Source organism: Ambystoma mexicanum, chromosome 11, assembly GCF_040938575.1.
Source record: "Ambystoma mexicanum isolate Mex_15411 chromosome 11, UKY_AmexF1_1, whole genome shotgun sequence".
NCBI classification, from domain to species: Eukaryota; Metazoa; Chordata; class Amphibia; order Caudata; family Ambystomatidae; genus Ambystoma; species Ambystoma mexicanum.
In genome coordinates, this window is record NC_090934.1 from 256,451,416 (window position 1) to 256,468,552 (window position 17,137).

Sequence of the window (17,137 nt, forward strand, 5' to 3'; positions counted from 1 at the left end):
AGAGGGAAGCAGAGGGACCGACAAAGGCCTGAAACGCTTGCTTCCCGGCACTCCGTCCAACTGTGGTGTCGCGGTCTGAGGCGAGAAGCGGCATCCCTTACCAGGCAATAAAAGGCTGGCGTCACCAGCAGGAAGCAACAACGCAGCGTGGACACGCGATCCAAATTCAGGAAAGAGCACGTCCAGGCTGCATTTATTTCCTGTGCCCTCATCACGTTGCACTGACTGAGCATGTATTTTCTCTTTTCTCGCTGTCCTGGATCACACGCCCCACAGATTGAAGACCTCTGCCTACAGTATGGCTATTTGTTAGGGCTAAATACTCATGGTTATCTTGCTGGCAGGACTACATAGGAGTTTGCATTTTCACTGTATACTAGCAAAGCAACATGCAGGCACCTAGTCAGTGAGACAACGCAGGTAAATCAAGGAAGTTGCAGGGAAATGAAGGAAGTCTGTCCTAGAGGTCAAGAGACATCTTGTGGTACAGACTCTGGCCGGTACAGCTCAATGCACTGCCTGGCAGCACTGAGCGGTAAAGTCAGGCACATCTCCCTGCAATGTTCATAACCCCTCACCTCGTAAAGGCAGTAAAGTTACAGAAATCATACCAAGGGAACTGCATGCTGTCGTAGTGAGCTCATTGCCGTTATAACAGTGAAAGCCGTGTTGCGCAGATAACGGCAGCACTGGTCATTGGGCCGGCTCTCGTCGAATCAGAGATCCGGCACCAGATGTGTAGCTGGATTGCGGGATCCGGCCACAGTCAGCCGCCGCAAACCCCAAACCCATGCTCTGCGCTGGGTTACTTGGAAAAAAAAAGCGCCCACGGCGGCACAGAGTAGGGGGGGCGGAGCAGCTCATTGCCGCCATGAGCTCTCCGATGGCTCTGCCCCCTACGTGTACACAGCAGGACTTTGATACAGGTCACAGCTGCAGGAAAAGCAAACTAACTTCCTCTGGTGACCCTGTGCAGTGTGCACAGGGCCACCAAAGGAAGTTACAGTCCTCAGCCACGACCCAGTTTATTTATGCAATGTTTGTCGCATACATGGACCCGGATTATTCATTTATTTATGCAATGTTTGTCGGATACCTGTATCCGACAAACATTGCATAAAAAAATAAATATACAGGTAGCCGTCAAACATTGCATGAATAAATAAATACCCCTATTATCATTGAAACTATCCCACACGATGCAGCCACCCAACGGCTTTCAGGGGGAGCTGCAGGAGCTGTGCCGGGTGTGGTTCAAGTAAAAGAAAATGTTGCTTATGGCTTACAGAAATCAGCAGGTTTTAAGAATGAGGTTGCAGGACAATCTGTCGGTTTAAACCAGGATTTCCCCACAGATTATCTGCTCTTTCACCATTAGCTAGAGTAATTGCTCTTTTTAATGATTCTTTAACAGTCTGCTTAAAATAATCCTCTGTATGAGCTCAGATCACAGTGTAGACTAACATTGCTGGTGGTAGTTTAGGTGCACATATGGCTGGTACGGTTTGCTCCCTTGTACAAGTGCAGGTCGGACTGGGCCATAAAATTGTCTCGGGCACCAATGAAAAAGTGGCCCATAGTTGTAAACGGCAATTCATTCCTTTTCGGACCATGTTTGAATAGTACCCAAGGGGGGGTGTTTTTTTATAAAATGGAATGCAAATTGTGCATTTTAACGGATATGTACTCAGCAACACTGGTCAAAACTATTATCTGCATAGTGAAGTAACTCATCACCAGTGCCATGAAGTGGTTTAAAGTGGAATAAATGTATAGTTTGGAAAAGAAACAGCATGAAAGAAATTGCGCCGTTTTAAACTATTATTTTGGACATTTCCTTTGATCGGAGGTCAACTGCCAGCTCCACCTGTCCAAACCGCGCCTCTTTGGGCACCGCCCCTTCAACTCCACCTCCACCCGTCCCTTGTGGGACCCCCCACCAAATGTTTTCAATTTCCACCACTGGATAAGGGTGAAGATGGCGGCAGCCAAATCTGCCCTGAAATTCCCTCGGCATGTGCGGCACGGCCATAGACCACTTCTGTTTGGGGGTGGGTGGAGCCGAGGATGGGGATACCAGACAAGAAGACACAGAAAGATCTGCTGTTGGTGCAACTAAGATCAAAATAGGAAAAACAAACTCATCATTGTTTTGTTCTCCCCCGTTCCCCTCCCTTGCCGCGCTGTGAAACACCTGTGTATGAGCTCAATGTAATTAAACATTTCCTTATCATTAAATATACCTGCTACTTCTCCGAGATGAATAAGCGCATTATAAATACGCAATAAAAAATAAAAATGGCAGTCTGAAGCGGCTGTGTGTTCTCGCGTTCTGTGATACACTCTACAGCGCGGCTTGACTCGTCGTTTCCCTGCTCCTAGGTCCTTTCCTCTAGTGTGTATGAGAAACGAGAAGCGAGATACTGTGGAACTCAGGAGCCGTAAAATCGAAAGAACACCTGGACCCTTGAGCACCTTTAAGGCCTTTAAGGCCCCTTGAGGAGTGCTGGGCAGAGACTGCTGCCAGGCCCTGCCCTGCCTAGCCAGCTGAGCAGAGAAATCCTGCATACGCTCCGTATGGGGTTGTAAGGCTGCAAGCTGCTGAGGCAGCGGCCAATGCGGTGAGTAGGGTGCCTGAGAGAAAGTTTGGTGCACTAAGGGGTCTGCTGCTGTGCTTCTGTCGCCAAGTTGCTCACGTGGGCCAAACCCCGAAGTAGATGCGGACGTAGCTTGAATATGTCAGCATAATCACATGTGTTTTCCTCATTTGACTGGTTGTATCCAGTGATTATCAGCACTGCGCGTTTGTTTGTCTGCTTATCAGTGCTTATTACTGATAGGCATTTTAGTTGGGCACTGTGAAGTCTGGATTATCACAGTAACCTAAACTCTAAAGAGACCTGACATTCAGGAGTTGGACGCAGGTTGATTTTTATCCAATCTGCTCGAGCTTTCTCGCCACACTCGCATACCATCTCCCTCATCCTTCGTAGTGCTGCTGTGCCGCCCGGCCTCCTGCTGTGCTCCTCACAGCGCCAGCCCCCTGCAGAGACTGCTGCGAGTCCCTATCATCTTGTCCAGCTGCGGCAACAAACCCTGAGGCAACTCTGAGCCCCTCGCCAAGCGTTGTGTTTAGGAGACTGCGGGGGCTCACCCCTTTGATCCTAACTGACGCGTGACTCCCACTCCAATCATCTTTAGTGCTCGTGTGCCTCGCTGAGCCTGACTTTACCACTACCTCTGGGCACTGCGCAAGATTGACCCATCTGTTTAGCGTCGCGTCCAGGAGACTGCGGGGGCTTGCCCCTTTGACCCTGACTGACGCGTGACTCATACCCCCCCACTTCTTACTCGTGTGAGGCCATCCGCTTAAGACTGTCTTTCGAATTGTGTTGCACATACTGAATTCGCATATAATCAAGGATCCCTAATTGAGAACGCTAGTCGGAAACAAGCTTGGCCAGGGAGACTGGAGTTCTCCCGCCCCCCTGAGCCTGTGCGTCGTAACCCTCTGAACTTTTCTATATCCCGACAGAATACATTGGTGACACTTCATTGAAATATTGTCTCTGAGAGTAATTACCAAGATGACATCTCGGATAAACTCGTCCTTTACTGGGCAAGAATTCACTCCTACAAACAAACCCGGTCCTAGAACCAGACAACGAGGGAAACGCGATAAAAAAAAAATCTCCCAATTGTCTCTGATTCCTCTTTTCAATCTACGATAGAGCAAGCTCTTTCCAAGTCCTCTCACAAAAAGGAATATCTGCAAGCGAACATCTAACAGCCTACACAACAGCCGCCCATAATGGATGAGATGGCTACTCCCACTTCAACAATACTAACTCCACCGAGACCGGATCTCACTCAAGAAACGGAAGATATTACTACTCACCTTCTCCCAATCGACGGCCCTGAACCTTTGAACAGTGAACTCAATGTCTCTGAAGCAGTGAGACAGAAGATCTCCCAGCCTGGAAACTATGATCTGAACCAAGTTGCTCCCTCTCTGCTCAGTGCCATAAACTCTGTAGACTCTGAGCAACTCTGTGAATCTTACCACTGCTGACCCCCTCACCCCTCTCTCCGAATGCCGATGCCAAAAAAACAGATGACATAAAAATATGAGGAGATTTGGCAATAGAGCTGCCGTCCAAGACTTCACAAGGCACTCAACAGACAGAGCAGGCTACAGAATCTAACCTGGCCCTTTTATCTAAGACAATAACTGTCAAAGCTCTAAAAGACAAAACAATTGAAGTAGACAAGAGCCAACGCTTGGAATGGTCTAAAAAAGAAAAAGCCAAACAAGCCAAACTGAGATGGCTCAAGTCCTACTCTATGAGAAGCCCTCAAAAAACCACAAAGCCAAGCGGTGTATATCAATCCAACACTAGGGCGGCGCGACTATCTCTAGATATCACTGAAATTGAGTCACTCATGACCAATATTGAAAAAAAGAAGAAAATATTTGGAGACTTACACTTCAATCGATTACATGACTTTCCATCTACATCGACGCCGGCCCTAAGAATTCCCCATCCCCTTGCCAAGTATCCATCAAATAAAGCCTTGAATGAACAGTCATCATTTAGTACCTGGGAGCCAACAATAAAGAAATTCAAGTTTGAGCACGAAGAAGACGACCCCTCTTGCTCCACTCACCCTGAGAGTAACAAGAGAAAGACAGTCTCCTCGAACCATACAGGAGGATCAATTTACAATCAATAAATGTCAATGTGAAACCCCTGATGAACAACACCATCAAAAGGATCCCAACCACCATGGTCGAGCTCCAAAATATACTCCTAGCAATTACCACGCAAACCATGATCCCGTTCTGTTAGTTATATGAAGCTGCCAACGAAAATATCAAAGACCAAGCAACTCTTTTGGCATGAATCCATACCAAACAGATCTATTTTGAGACCTTCCTTGCTACAATAGAAAATCGTTTGGATCGTTAAGCAGAGCTCTCCCATCAATGGAAAACAAGATTGTTTGACATGGCAGCAGCAGACAGGGCAGAAAAAGCCCTCCTCACTTCAACAATGATGACTTTGATGAAGGCACATCCCCTGCCATTAGCCAAGCCCCACACGACATCACCAGCGAAGCTGAAGGACCATGAAATGCCTTCTACTGCGACAAGACCACAGAACCCTAATACTATTACTGCCCCCTTGCCTGATCAACCACAATCTCCCAGTGTGTCATCCAAAAAAACATTACCCATTACGAAACCTACTGATATTTTCCACATTTTATCAAATAACAAAACACACAATGAAATGCCACTTGCCAAACAGTTCTCTAAACCTAAAAACAAAAGAAAAACGGGCACTAAACAAACGGGAGCTCCAGCCTTTCTAAGAAATCTAAATATGACCATACGTCCTGACACAAATAAGCCCTCCAAACTCCCTAGAACAACCGGGAAAAAAGATAGAGAACCGAAAATAGTGTCTAGTACCACGCATTTCCATCCACCATGCCCGACACAAAGCTGTTCAAAATTGCCAGAACTTCAAATAGAAGATCTCCTCAATCTTACAATACACATGGATCCCCCGGAGAATCCACCTCCCAATGAATCAGTACTGATAATACTGGATGAGTACGTTTTTGATCCACGGGAGGGGTCCAACAGGCCAAACCTTTCCTGTGAAAGTACCTCAGACTTGCCCTCCTTTTACTCAGGCGACATCAAAACAATGTCAGACGCACCATCAAACTATTCCAGCGACACAAGAACGTCTGAAAATTCTGAAAGGACTTCAGAAAACGAGATCACAATCACAGATCCACCAACTCACCCGCTATCCGGCGGACAACACCCGCGAGAGGGCTACACACAGAAGCCTTTTATTTCTGATGTATACAGATTACCTCAGTTTGTGGACCCATGGCAGAAAAAACAGATCTACACCCTCCAGATGGCCTGTGTTGATCACAGAAGAGATTCTGTCACTCTCAACAGGACTAACCTAAGATTGTTTCATGCAATACAGCAATTGAAATCAATACAATCGCAAGAAATCAAGATGGTACTCTTTCTGGACAATAAATCGCTAGACAAGATTCAGATCGAACTATACACGAAAGATACAATGAATCGAATTACACAGATGACTGCACCGTTACTATCACTGGGCTTTGCACGCTCACCTACATTAGGGAAAACAGAAGCTCCTCAGGAATTGAAGTTGCCAGCTATGTTACCTGCAGCGGCTCTTGACGATTGCAGACGGAGACAACACGACAGATCGCTGAGAACAATGAACAACAGGAACTCTTTAGATAGAGACCGAGTAACCTCTAGACCGAATGTTCATCGTTCTGACAGCCAGATATACTCGGAGTCTCCTTTTTGGCGAGAGTATGAAGATGATTTTCCATCCCAACTTAACGAGCCGGTATACCACTCATAACCATCAGCCTCATTAAGGACCCATAGTTGGATACTGTGCTCATGGAACACGAGAGGCCACTCCCATCTGTTTGACTCACCAGCTCCTAAACTTGAATCCTGTCAAGCTATATGCCTCCAAGAGACGTGGCTCACCAAACCGCCGACCTGCAACGGGTTCATAACTGTGCTCAAACCTGCCCTGCAAAGCTCCTGAGGGCGTGCGTCCTCTGGTCTACTGACGCTGATTAAAAATCACCCCAACATGGAACCTTCTTGAAACAGAAAATATCAACCCATGGACACAACTCAGATTGATCAAGATTTGTAAACCTACCAAAACGGCTCATCAAATCCAACTGAACAGCCCGATTCCCAGATTGATTGCAATCATAAATGTGTATTGGAATCCAGCGGCAATAAATGACAACTTCCTGGACAGTGTTTTTCTGACCATTGATAAACTTAGTGTGAAATTTCCTAACATCGATTTCATCATCTGTGGGGACCTTAACATCCATCACTATGCTTCCAACTGTCAGAGCTCTCCGCTGGTCTAAAGAAACAACCATGAGAAACTTTATTTTAACAAGCCACCCCTGTGATGAACACAAATCGCCGATTCCCACCTGGTCTTGTAGAAACACAACGGCAATCATCGATTATATTTATTTATCTCCATCATTGAACAACCTGATACTCGAATATAAAATCCTCCCCTCTATCAAGAGCGATCATTCTATGCTTGTGCTGTGTGGTGCTGAAATGTGCGAGCAGAACACGATAATTCCAGCTCCAACGTTGGAACTTACAGGAACTACCAGACTCAGCCTAAAACATCAAGCCTTCCTGCCGCAGATATTCTCCCAAACAAACATTCCAGACGAAGAAAAGTTAAACTATGACTGGATATTGATCCCTTTCCAGATCACTGACACCACAGCAGAAAAGTCGGCCCATCTGCATTACTATAATCCAGAGCTGGTAAATGCAAAGAAAACTCTTCGGCAAAACCTCTGAAAATGGAGGAAGAATTTCACCCCTGAAAATCTGCAAAAGATGAAAAAAGCAAAACAAGCTTTCAGAAATTGGAAAAAAATCCATGCGATGACTCTGCAACAAACAGATGCTGAAACTATGCTTTCAAAGCTCAAGAACTTGAGGAATTTGTGGAATCTGCTAAACCACAACGCCAGAACAATTGATGGTTTCCAATATCTCGGAACAAAAATGGATTTCACATTTCTCTAACCTGTACAAATCCCGCTGCCAAGAAGAAAACTCACCAGAAACATCAATCTCAAAGCAATGGACCATTCTTTGGGACAAATATCTTTTCTTGGAGATGATTAAAAAATTAAACGCCTCTCGAGCTCCTGGCCCTGACTGCCTGTCCAACGGCATCCTGAAACAGGCTCCGGAGACTTAGGCGAACTTAATGGACCTTATTCTGACTCTAATCAACAAACTAAAATCGATTCCTGTTACTTGGACTAGAGCAGTGCTGATTCCCGATCTCCAAGCAAGGAGATAGAGACGATCCAGCCAATTTTAGACCTATTGCTCTCCTAGATCCCTTGGGCAAATTGTTTGTGACATACCTTCTTCAAAAACTGACTGCTTGGGCCAAAGAAACAAACCGCTTCGATACCCGACAAACAAGCTTCACGCAAACGTGGGCACAAATGTGAACCTCCTGATACTTAATCTAATAAAGCACAATGCCCTAAGAAACAACTCCCAAGTACATGCTGCTTTCATAGATCTCCATATGGCGTTTGATGCCATAAATAGGAACACACTTTGGCAAAAACTTGCAAAATGGAAATGTCCCCTGGAGATCAGCGAACCCATCAAGCTGCTCTACTCCAACACCTCTGTCAAGATTAGATTAACAAAAGAAGGAATCACCACAGATAAAATAAGAACATTTAACAGACTAAAACAGGGATGCCCCCTCGCTGCAACCTTGTATAACCTCTACACTGACTACCTCACCTACATCAAACATGATGCACTTAATCCGGCAAAAGTCAATTCCCGTCCAATAGCATACCTCATGTATGCAGACGACATTGTATTACTGGATAAAACTCCATCAGGTCTTCAAGAAAACTTGCGTATGACAGAGACATACATGAATGTCAATGATTTCCAGATCAATGTAAAAAAAAAAAAAATCATGACGCTAACCAAGCAACTTTCAAATAACTTGGTGTACTAATTAATCAGCAGAAATCTGAAACAGCTTGGGTGACTTCGCTGGAAGGCAAGATTCTAAGGCTAGCCAGACAAGGAGTGATGCTACATAGACGCTATGGAAAATTCTCTTTAAAACCTATCCTGGCGTTCTATCGTCAAAAGGTTATCCCCATCATCACTTACGGGAGCGATGTGATGATCACAGCAACCCAGATAAACTGGCAAACCATTGAAGCTGCCTTCTGAATCTCCCAAAAAGTTATCCCATTGTCAGAATACGGTTTGAAGTGGCACTACAATCTCTTTCCTCAATTGTATTGTGGAAGCAGATGGACTTCCTGCTCAAGCTCATAAACAAAGATCCAATGCCGGCAATTCAAATTTTATAAGATCCCCCGTACGCCATGAATAACACTCTGCTGAAAACATGGAAAGTCACCATATTCCAACAAATGGCAAATGAAGACATCACTATAGAAATTCTCACCAACCGGCATCAACGCGCTAAGGTAAAAATACAGCAAAACAATTGGGCTAAAACATCAGAAGAAAAACAAAGAAACTCCATGAACCTACAATGCTCACTTGACATTCGAGCAAGTCATGAACTCCCGCAATATTTGCTACTTTTCCCAGACCCAATCATTCGTACTGCCGTCATGAAAATCCGTCTAAACATTTTTCCCCAACTAGACAGACTAGCAAATATTAGACAAATACTCACAACAGAACAATTTTGTCGATCCTGTATGGATAAAAAAAAACACCTGAAACATCTTATCATGCTCTGCCCTCACTGACTAGAGACTCCTATTTGGAGATCTATTCAAGATTTCTGACCAACAAGAAGAAGGAGACTCTAGATGGCTGAAGATCTTAAGAGGCCAGGACAAGAAATTGATATACACAGTCGTCCAATTTCTTGCAGACATTCTGGACTATTCAAAAGATCCAAACCCCATAAATGTCGGATTGTAGAAAATTGCCTTTTTTCAATGTTACTATGTTTGCCATACTGTTAAGAATGAGATATATTTTTATTAAATCAAATGAACAGTTTGTTTAAACTAAATCATTTAAAAAAAAAAAAAAAAAAAAATATATATATATATATATATATATATATATATATATATATATATATATATATATATATATATATCCATGCACGGCGTGGAGCGCTCCTGCCTCCACGATCCTCTTCCTAAGCACGTAGACGTCCCACGTTAAAACGACGACGACGTAAAAGATACACATCAATAAGCCGAAAAGACATTTCAGAAAGTATCGGCAAACTTTAAAACAAACACACAATGCTGTGATTGATAATGAAAGCAATACAAGGCCTCCGTTTAGCCTTCTCTTCCACACATTGCGAAGGGGTAAATGAACAATCCCCTCCCTGGCGAATGCCAAATCGCCCCCCCCCACCCCGTGCAGGAGAAATAAATAACTGAACAGTTAGGCTGGAAATTCTTACCCCTATGCGTCTGTCTGCACAAGACACATATCCCCATCTGCTGCACATACCAAATCCTCCAACTCCCTGCCTCCCCCTCCAGCGGGGAGGATAACTGTTGGCTGTACTGTTCACTGGTACAGTGGAAGTCCCATTGGGACGGGAGGAACGCACTGTGCCCAGCCACACTCCGTAAGACACACGTCGCACATCTGCATGAGAAAACCCCAAAACAAACTGAATCCACCTGTACTTTAAGTAAATCTCAACCCCCAAAATACACAATACCCCTCCCCAATATTACCTCACCCGTGATGCACGTTACGTATCCCAAAAATACACCGAAATAACGAAAACAAAACTGAATCCGCCTGAAAGTTAAGTAAATCTCACCCGATACACATTATAAACCACCAAAATACACTGAAATACCCCCTCCCCAATATCGACAATCAACAGGAGATAATTTTAAGACTTACCAGAAACCAAATAACGAAATGTGCTTTGCAACGGCGAAATCTCTCCCGCAACGCCTTCCTTCCAGGGTAGCGACTAGTTCCCATCTGAGAAAAGGACCATAGCAACGGCCCGCCCCCTCGTTGTCACGTGACCTCTGTCATCCGTGTGCTTTCCGGAGCAGAGAAGCGGTTCCGGAGCACGTTCAGTGAGCGGGCTGGGGCTGAGCGGGAATTTTTAACGCTCTGGCTGCCGCCGGTGCAAGTGCAACCGGACCCTGCCAGCCTTTTGCTTGCAGCGTTTGGGGTTGGCATTTCAACACCGGGAACATTTCTAGGAGGCCCTGGAGCGTCCTGAGCGGCAAGGCTCTGGCTGCCAGGCTGCAGGAACAGCAGCAACTCGTGTGCTTTTGGCTGTAAATACAATTGGAATTTTCTTCCGGATACCGTGAACGTCCCTGCAAGACACCCGATTTAGACGGGGGAGCAGGAAATTACATTTACTTTAAAAATCATGCTCAGCTATTCAACATGAAAGGTATGGAGGGCTAAGAAAAGGAATGGGGAGACAGTGTATGGTGGTGTTTAACTGAACAACGGGGGTTAATAGAGTGATTTAATGTTTTATGAGGGTGTGATTATTAGGATGCGTGGTTTTAGAGGGTTGGCTGGGCTATCTGCGTGTGATTCGGGATGGCACACAGGCATCTGTTGCAAGGGGGAAGGGGCATCTTGCTATTTGGAAGAAGGATCAGGCATTATGGTATTGGACTAGAGGGATTGGGCATCTTGCTGGGGTCTGAATGGTTGGATAGGGGCATGCTGGTGTAGGTCTGGTGGGATGGGGCACTTGTGTGGCTCTGGAGAAAGGGGGCACATTGGTGTGGGTCTGGAGGGATGGATAGGACATAGTGGTGTGGGTCTGGGTGAGGGATAGGGACAGTGGTATGGGTCTGGGGAGGGATGGAGGACATGGGTGTGTTTCTGGGGGGAGAGATGGGGCACAGTGGGTCTGGAGGGTGCCATGGGTCATCTAGGTGTGGGTTGGGAAGTGGGGCGGGGCATTTTGGTGTGGCTCTGGAGGGAGGTGGTGGGGGCACATTGGTGTGGCTCTGGAGGGAGGTGGTGGGGCACATTGGTGTGGATCTTGGCGGAGGGATGGTGCACATGGGTGTTTCTGGAGGGAGAGATGGGGCACAGTGGGTCTGGTGGGTAGCATGGGTCATCTAGGTGTGGTTTAGGAAGTTGGACGGGACATCTTGGTGTGGCTCTGGAGGGAGGTGGTGGGGGCACATTGGTGTGGATCTGGGTGGAGGGATGGTGCACATGGGTGTGTTTCTGAAGGGAGAGATGGGGCACAGTGTGTCTGGAGGGTGGCATGGGTCATCTAGGTATGGGTTGGGAAGTGGGAAGGGGCATTTTGGTGTGGCTCTGGAGGGAGGTGGTGGGGGCACATTGGTGTTGCTCTGGCGGGAGGTGGTGGGGCACATTGGTGTGGATCTTGGCGGAGGGATGTTGCACATGGGTGTGTTTCTGGAGGGAGAGATGGGGCACAGTGGGTCTGGTGGGTAGCATGGGCCATCTAGGTGTGGGTTAGGAAGTTGGACGCGGCATCTTGGTGTGGCTCTGGAGGGAGGTGATGGGGCACATTGGTGTGGCTCTGGGGGGAGGTGGATGGGGCACATGGGCATTTTTCTGGAGGGAGAAATGGGGCACAGTGGGTTTGGAGGGTGGCATGGGTCATCTAGGTGTGGGTTGGGAAGTTGGACAGGGCATCTTGGTGTGGCTCTGGAGCGAGGTGGTGGGGGCACATTGGTGTGGATCTGGGTGGAGGGATGGTGCACATGGGTGTGTTTCTGGAGGAAGAGATGGGGCACAGTGTGTCTGGAGGGTGGCATGGGTCATCTAGGTGTGGATTGGGAAGTGAGACGGGGCATTTTGGTGTGGCTCTGGAGGGAGGTGGTTGGGGCACATTGGTGTGGCTCTGGAGGGAGGTGGTGGGGCACATGGGTGTGGCTCTGGAGGGAGGTGGTGGGGCACATGGGTGTGTTTCTGGAGGGAGAGATGGGGCACAGCGGGTCTGGAGGGTGGCATGGGTCATCTAGGTGTGGGTTGGGAAGTTGGACGGGGCATCTTGGTGTGGCTCTGGTGGGAGGTGGTGGGGGCACATTTGTGTGGATCTGGGTGGAGGGATGGTGCACATGGGTGTGTTTCTGGAGGGAGAGATGGGGCACAGTGTGCCTGGAGGGTGGCATGGGTCATCTAGGTGTGGGTTGGGAAGTGGGACGGGGCATTTTGGTGTGGCTCTGGAGGGAGGTGGTGGGGGCACATTGGTGTGGCTCTGGAGGGAGGTGGTGGGGCACATTGGTGTGGATCTTGGCGGAGGGATGGTGCAAATGGGTGTGTTTCTGGAGGGAGAGATGGGGCACAGTTGGTCTGGTGGGTAGCATGGGTCATCTAGGTGTGGGTTAGGAAGTTGGACGGGGCATCTTGGTGTGGCTCTGGAGGGAGGTGGTAGGGCACATTGGTGTGGCTCTGGAGGAAGGGGGATGGGGCACATGGGCCTGTGTCTGGAGGGAGAGATGGGGCACAGTGGGTCTGGAGGGTGGCATGGGTCATCTAGTTGTGGGTTGGGAAGTGGAACGGGGCATTTTGGTGTGGCTCTGGAGGGAGGTGGTGGGGGAACATCGGTGTGGCTCTGGAGGGAGGTGGTGGGGGCACATTGGTGTGGATCGTGGCGGAGGGATGGTGCACATGGGTGTGTTTCTGGAGGGAGAGATGGGGGAACAGTTTGTCTGGAGGGTGGCATAGGTCATCTAGGTGTGTGTTGGGAAGTGGAAAGGGGCATTTTGGTGTGGCTCTGGAAGGAGGTGGTGGGGGCACATTGGTGTGGCTCTGGAGGGAGGTGGTGGGGCACATTGGTGTGGATCTTGGAGGAAGGATTGTGCACATGGGTGTGTTTCTGGAGGGAGAGATGGGGCACAGCGGGTCTGGAGGGTGGCATGGGTCATCTAGGTGTGGGTTGCGAAGTTGTATGGGGCATCTTGGTGTGGCTCTGGGGGGAGGTGGTGGGGGCACATTGGCGTGGATCTGGGCGGAGGGATGGTGCACATGCGTGTGTTTCTGGAGGGAGAGCTGGGGCATAGTGGGTCTGGAGGGTGGCATGGGTCATCTAGGTGTGGGTTGGGAAGTGGTACGGGCATCTTGGTGTGGCTCTGGAGGGAGGTGGTGGGGGCCCATTGGTGTGGCTCTGGAGGGAGGTGGTGGGGGCCCATTGGTGTGGCTCTGGAGGGAGGTGGTGGGGGCACATTGGTGTGTTTCTGGAGGGAGGTGGTGGGGCACATTGGTGTGGCTCTGGAGGGAGGTGGATGTGGCACATGGGCGTTTTTCTGGAGGGAGAGATAGGGCACAGTGGGTCTGGAGGGAGGCATGGGTCATCTAGGTGTGGGTTGGGAAGTGGGACGGGGCATTTTGGTGTGGCTCTGGAGGGAGGTGGTGGGGCACATTGGTGTCGATTTTGGCAGAGGGATGGTGCACATGGGTGTGTTTCTGGAGGGAGAGATGGGGCACAGTGGGTCTGGTGGGTAGCATGGGTCATCTAGGTGTGGGTTAGGAAGTTGGACGGGGCATCTTGGTGTGGCTCTGGGGGGAGGTGGTGGTGCACATTGGTGTGGCTCTGAAGGGAGGTGGATGGGGCACATGGGCGTGTTTCTGGAGGGAAAGATGGGGCACAGTGGGTCTGGAGGGTAGCATAGGTCATCTAGGTGTGGGTTGGGAAGTTGGGTGGGCATCTTGGTGTGGCTCTGGAGGGAGGTGGTGGGGGTACATTGGTGTGGATTTGGGTGGAGGGATGGTGCACATGGTTGTGTTTCTGGAGGGAGAGATGGGGCACAGTGGTTCTGGAGGGTGGCATGGGTCATCTAGGTGTGGGTTGGGAAGTTGGACTGGGCATCTTGGTGTGGCTCTGTAGGGAGGTGTTGGGGCACATTGGTGTGGGTTTGATGGGAGGGATGGGGACGTTGGTCTGGGGAGGGATGACCGCATATTGGTGTGGGTCTGGAAGGAGGTGACGGGGCACATTGGTGTGGGTCTGGGCGGATGGGGGCATACTAGGATGGGTGGTTTTAGAGGGGGTTGGCTGGGGCTATCTGCATGTGATTCAGGATCGGCACATGGGCATCTGATGCAAGGGGAAGGGGCATCTTGCTATGTGGAGGGAGGATGGGGCATTATGGTATTGGTCTAGAGGGAGGGATGGGGCATCTTGGTGTGGTTCTGAGAGGAAGGGATGGTGCACATGGGTGTGGGTCTGTAGGGAGGGATGGGGACATTGCTGTGGGTATGAAGGGAGGCATAGGACACATTGGTGTGCATCTGGAGGGAGGGATGGGGCACATTGGTGTGGGTCTGGAGGGAAGGATTGGGGCTCATTGGTCGGAGGACGGATAAGGGCATCTTTCTGTGTGGAGGGAGCATGGGCCATCATGGTATGGGTCTTGAGGAAGGGATTGGGCATCGTGGCGTCTGGATCGGAGGGGGCATTGTTGATCTGGAATGGAGGGACAGGGCATATAATGGGGGCATGTCAGGGAATGGTGGAGCATGTGGGTCAGGGCTAGAGCGCTCTGGTGGGAAGGAAGGGGGCATCTGGGTGTGAATGGAGGGATATGGGGTATGTTTGTCTGGAGAGAAGGATGTTGGTTTATTGGAGTGGTGGGAGCATGTGTGTGTCGAAGGGATGGGGTAATCGGGTGTGGGTCTAGAGAGAGGGCGAATGGCGCCATCTGAGTGTGGAGGTAGAGATGAAGCATATTGGTGTGGCTCTGAGGGGTGGAGCATCTTGGTGTAGGTATGGAGGGACGGATGTTTGTGTCTTTGTGTGGGTTCGGATGGAGGGATGGTGGCATGTAGGTCAGGAGGGAGGTGGCATTTGAATCTGGAACGTGTTTGGAAGGAGAAATGGGCCGTTTGAGTGTGAATGGTTTCTGCTTGTGGGTAGGGGCATAAAGGATCATTAACAGCGGAGCAGCGGGAAGGAGAGCCGTGGGCCCGACCTCGGTTGCATCCCAGACGTGCACATCCACAGCCCGGGGCACCTCTCGCATAGCGGTCCGGTGCGCGTGGTCAACCAGCCCCCTCTCCTCACTGAGCCCGCATCTGCGCTGGCCGGGGGCGCACACTCCTCTCTCTGACCTGCCGGCGGCTGGGCATTGGTGGGCACACCCCGGTCACCAGGGAAGCCCCGAGGGGGGCAGCCGGGAGCCGAGGGAAACCTGACTGCTCTCGAGGGGTGCCTCCCCAGGCAGAAAGGCGCCCGGCACGCCAGGCATGAGCCCTGAGCCATGGTGCAGCTGGCTCACTTGACGGTGGGCGCCAAGGTTCCAGCCGCCCACATCTGTGTGTGAGCAATGGCCAGGCCCGCTGGCACAGTGGGTGACCTTCCCTCTTGCCCCTGTACCTGGAGCTGGGCCCTATGCAGCCGGGCTGGGGTTTGAAGACTCTAGTGGTCCCACCCGACCCCCTGTCTGTGCTGTCTCTGGCCTGCCTCGTTGTCCATCTCCCAGCCCCCCTCCCAAAAGGGAAAGGGTCGGGGAAGGATGAGTGGATCGGGCCGTGTGGGCAGGTGGCGGAGCGGCCCACCTCCATCCCCCTGGGAAGCGCTGTGCTGCTGCAGCTGGTGGTCAGGCTGAACACCTGGATTATTATTATTATTATTTTTTTTAAAACCACAATGGTTTCGGCCGACCTAGACAGGGAGCTGGGCTGTCCTGCCACAGCCAGCGCTGCCTCCCCCAACCTCTCCTGCACCGGCAGGGTCAGGCCGACGTCTAGGACAAAAACAGTTGCCTGTGGCTCTTGGCGGTGGATCACTCGACTCGTGCATCGACGAAGAACGCAGCTAGCTGCGAGAATTAGTGTGAATTGCAGGACACACTGATCAACACGTCGAACGTACCATGTGGCCCTGGGCTTTTCCCGGGACTACATTTGTCTGAGGGTCGCTTGTACATGAATCTCACTCCCAGGGTCGTGGCTGGGGCTGTCGCAGGGACCCCATTCCATTCATCCCCCTAAGGTCAGACCCCGATCAGCACCGTCGCTGGATCCTTGGATCTGGCGCGCAAGCTCATTGCCAACGCGTCCTGGCTTCCCCAGTTTCCCCTCCTCATGCTGGTTTCGGGAGGGCCAGGTGGCTGATGCACCCTGGATGTGGTGGCGGCGGCAGCAGCCTTTAAAAAAGCCTGGCGCACCTTCACCCCACCCCGGGGCACCTGGCCGTGCTGTGTGTGTGGCTGTCTTTGGTGTCCCACGGCTGCCGTGTCAGAATCCTTTAATAGATTGCCTCTTGTTGAACGCGTCGTGAAGTAAAGAATTCTTTCTACCAATGTGATTCTCAGGGGTATGCAAGGACAGACTGAGAAACCAATTGGTCGAAAGATGTTATGACCTCGCTGGAACCGCAACAGCTGCACGAAGACGAGGGCTCCGGACAACTCCTGATGACTGCAGAAGAAATACCAATAATTACCAACTAGTATAGAAACCTCTAGTAATACCTCACATCATACAGAACACTAACCTGCAGAAGAACGTAACATTAACCACAGA

At 49.9% G+C, this 17,137-nt stretch overlaps 1 long non-coding RNA gene and 1 other non-coding gene across 2 annotated transcripts in view; one reads left to right on the forward strand and one right to left on the reverse strand.

The window, feature by feature from the left end:
- Positions 1-17,137, reverse strand: part of LOC138503342 (uncharacterized) — a 249,913-nt gene that overhangs the window by 12,198 nt on the left and 220,578 nt on the right. The window lies entirely within an intron of this gene.
- On the forward strand, positions 16,380-16,530 carry LOC138505269 (5.8S ribosomal RNA). Its single transcript, XR_011280094.1, has one exon. It is a non-coding gene; the product is annotated as a 5.8S ribosomal RNA (ribosomal RNA).